This window comes from Seriola dumerili, unplaced genomic scaffold (genome assembly GCF_002260705.1).
Source record: "Seriola dumerili isolate Sdu_G_001 unplaced genomic scaffold, Sdu_1.0 BDQW01000036.1, whole genome shotgun sequence".
NCBI lineage: Eukaryota > Metazoa > Chordata > Actinopteri > Carangiformes > Carangidae > Seriola > Seriola dumerili.
In genome coordinates this window covers 4,530,605-4,534,720 of record NW_019174291.1, presented here as the reverse complement: position 1 = coordinate 4,534,720, position 4,116 = coordinate 4,530,605, and positions in this window count along the sequence as shown.

Sequence of the window (4,116 nt, the reverse complement as noted above, 5' to 3'; positions counted from 1 at the left end):
CATCTGTGAGTTTGGGGGGTATTTTCAAGGTCAGTGGTTCGCCAGTACCTGGCCTATATCGTTTCCTCAGCCACATTATTCCTCAGCACTGTACGAGATGTATCCCATTGCAGTCACTTGCCATGTTTGGGGCCATCACTGGCAACACAAAGGAATAGCTGGTTGTCAATCAAAATGCGACAACCAAGCTGTCTTCGATATCATTAATAAAGGATGCTCCTCCACAAGTGACATCATGCCTTTCATGAGACGCATCACCTGGCTTGCCGTTACACGCAACTTCCTCTTCACTGCCCGTCACGTGCCTGGCCACTGCAACATTATTGCTGACTCATTATCTCGCTTAAATTTTCAGGTCTTCCTGAGTCTTTGTCCGGATGCCAGTCCAATTCCTATGCCTGTCCCTCCTCTCAACCTTCTAGCTGTGTATTAGGCAGGGAGCCATATGAAAAGTATACAGATTCAGCCAGGTTTTACATGAGAAAAGGTCTAGCAGCTTCCACTTTAAAATTATATGATTTTGCTTGGGTCACTTTTGCTTTATTTTGTCTTTTAAGGTAAACACAAGAAACTTGTGCTGTAGAAAATGGACCAGACTCAGTGAATAGCTCCCTAAGCTTAACATCCTAAGTCCTATGATAACTATTAATTCAGCTATACAGACTAATGAGCAGTGATAACTAACATGTCTTTGGGGTCATCAGGTGGGAACCTCCTTTCACCAGTGTTTCGTCTAGTTGGTCCCACGACACCTCCAGGAGGCTAGACAGTGATCACTGGCGTCCCAGAGTCACTCCCCTAATGCCAGCCATCACTGCTCCTCACACCATGACTATTTTCTCCTTTGTCTTGCCTATGCTACCACAAACAACATTATCAACTCGGACAAAACACACTAGCAGATTCAGCAAACAAACTCCCCTAACCAGTTGGAGAAAGTGGCGGCCATTTTGAATGAGGGAGGTAGAGTCAAGGAGAGATGCCTTTTTAAGCTAAACTCTCCCCCGCCGGATTAGGCTGTGCTCTACCTCACCCTACTCCCCCACTCTCCAACAACTCACCTAAAACAAACAAACTCACCTAAACAGTCAAAGACACACTACAGACCAATTCAAAGCAATACAAACAAACAATACAGGCCAACTCACCTGAACTAACCGCATGGTCTCAAAGAGGCTCACACAGGCCACACCCCCCACTTAAAAACACTTCCTCTTCCTGGATTTTCTTCCTTGCTTCTCCTAAGAGCCTGTCTATCCTAAGTGCTCCCCCTGCTGGGCCCCCAGCTACCATTACTTCTTCTCATCCAAATCCACTGACTGGATCTTGCTGCCTCATCTGACATGTCCTTTACTATTTTCCTCACACTCTGTCCACTTCCTCCTAACTCCCTCACCAAAGAGACAACAGACCTTGCTACAAATCCTCTACATCCTACTTCCACTGGACAAATCCTAACTTTCCATCCTCGCTGCTCTGCTTCTGCCCCTAACTCTACATACCTGAGCTTTTTCCTTTCATATGCTTCTTCAACTGAAGCCTCCCACGGAACAGTCAGCTCTATGAAATATACTTTCATTCTACTCCTAGACCACAAGACTATGTCAGGCCTTAGCTTTGTACTGGCTATTTCCTGGGGAACAACAAGCTTTCCTCCTAAATCTACCTGCATTTCCCAATCACAAGCATCCTCTAAGCTGCCTTGCCTCCTTGCTGTCTTACCAACTTTCTCTCCCTCTTGAACAAACTTGATTGCAACTCTCTTTATTTTAGACCCTCCTAAATTTGCCTGCCTCCGTAAATCTTCAATTCCTGCAGCTAAGCTTTTTAAAACCTGGTTATGTCGCCACGTATACCGGCCTTGCGACAGACTAACCTTACAGCCTGACAAAATGTGCTTTAAAGTTGCAGTACCTGAACACAATGAACATAGCGGGTCTCCATTTACCCAGAGTTTTAGGTTCTGGGGAGTTGGCAATACATCATATGTTGCCCCTATCAAAAATCTAATGCTACTTTCCTCCATACTCCACAGCTCTTTCCAGCTAAGCTTTTTCTTATCTACACCTTCCCAATTCAACCACTGTCCCTGCTTAGCCTGAGCCACTGCCTTTGCACCCCTTAATATCTCCTCCTGTCTACGAACCTGTTCCACCACTAGCTTTCTCTTTTCCTTGGGACCTGCTCTACTCCACACCGGTTTGCCTGGGCCAAGCCCCAAGCCTCCCCGGCCTATTTGGACATTACCCACAATCTCTGTATGCCTGAGCGTTGCTTCTGCCTCCTGCACTGCCATTCTTGGATTCCACTTTCTCCCCTTGATTGGGTTTGGAACCACCTTACTGACTACCACATCTTTACTCCCAGATAACAGGAGCTCTGTCCTAACCTTAGTACATTTAAACTCCTCCACTAGACTAGTTACTGGGAGCTGAAGTATGCCTTTCCCATACAGTGCCACCGTACTTAAACATCTAGGAACACCTAGCCACTTCCTAATGTAAAAGCTAACTAATCTTTCCATTTTTTCTGCAGCAGATAATGGAATCTCATATACAGACAGTGGCCACATCAGTCTGGGAAATAACCCGAACTGCAGACACCACAACTTCAACTTTCCTGGAAGCCCTGATTTATCTATTCTATCCAGTCCCTCAGCAACATCTTTCCGAAACTGCACTACCTGTTCTCCGTCATTCAAGTCTGCCTTGTACCACCTACCTAGACTCTTTACTGATTTTTCCCTAATTATTGGAATTTCCTCTTCGTCTATTACAAACTTCCTATCACTTAGCTTCCCTCTACTTAATGAGATACTTCTAGACTTACTAGGCTTAATTTTCATACTAGCCCACTTTAAGTTTTTATTAAGTCTCTCAAGTACTCTTTTCATACATGGCACCGTTGTAGTTATCAACGTCATGTCATCCATGTAGGCCCTAATTGGTGTAAGGCGCATCCCATCCTGCCGCCTCTCTCCACCTACAACCCACTTAGAAGCTCTAATGATTACCTCCATCGCCATTGTGAATGCCAATGGAGAAATCGTGCACCCTGCCATAATGCCTATTTCTAGCCTCTGCCACCCTGTCGTAAAGTCTGCTGTACTTAAGCATAGTCTAATGTCTTGGAAATACGACCTTACCAACTTAACCACTACTCCAGGCACTCTAAAATAATCAAATGCCTCCCAAATAAGGCTGTGTGGCACTGAACCAAACGCATTTGCTAAATCCAAAAATATGACATGCAAGTCTCTTTTCTCATTCAATTAACATTGCATTGCAATTACATTTTTCCCCAAACTGTACTTATTGACTCCATTTTGCCTCTCATCCTGCATTGCAAGCCAATGTTCGCGGCATTCTTCAAGCCTCAATACATTCGTGGCTTTGCGTTTGCTGGATCCAGGTAATGCTTAGGTGTTTTTGATCGCCTTGTTCCAAGCTTTTTTTGCGCAATACCAGTAATAAAAGTTGCTAACTGAACAGGTATTTCCAAATGCTTTCGCTTTACTGTTCCGATATAGACGGCCGCATCACAATTGCCTTTATTTCTGCATAAGATGGATTTCTGTCCTTTCCTAGGGTCTGTTTTCGCCATTATATTGTTTCCCTTGCTGATTAGTTCATTTTTTACGTGGCATTTTTACGGGTTTTCTAAGAATTGGAGAATTCACTACCGCCATCTAATTTATTCATCTGATGAGATATTTCTTTTTCTGACTTTTGGTGTTTCACCTAGTGATATTGGCTTTATTGCTTAAGCATTCTAGAAGCTAAAGGGCCTTGTTCTAGTTAATATATATAGCTCACATCAAGTTCCCCTTTCTTGTCCTTTTAAAAACCACGGTAAGTTATTTTCACCCTCAAGATGTCCACTAATTCACCATCACGATCTTTTTATACGCCCAGGCAATAATCCGCTGTCAAGGTCTGGTTTACTATCATTTAACAAGTTCTCCTTAAATGTCAATGTATCACCTCAGTATCACTCAGGTTCATTGCATGTAGAATAGAGGGGCAGTCACCTTGCGCAATGCAAGGAATTTTTTTCCGCCTCTCTTAATCAGCAGCTGGGCTTGCTAGTCTTTCTGCCTACTGCCAGCTTACAATA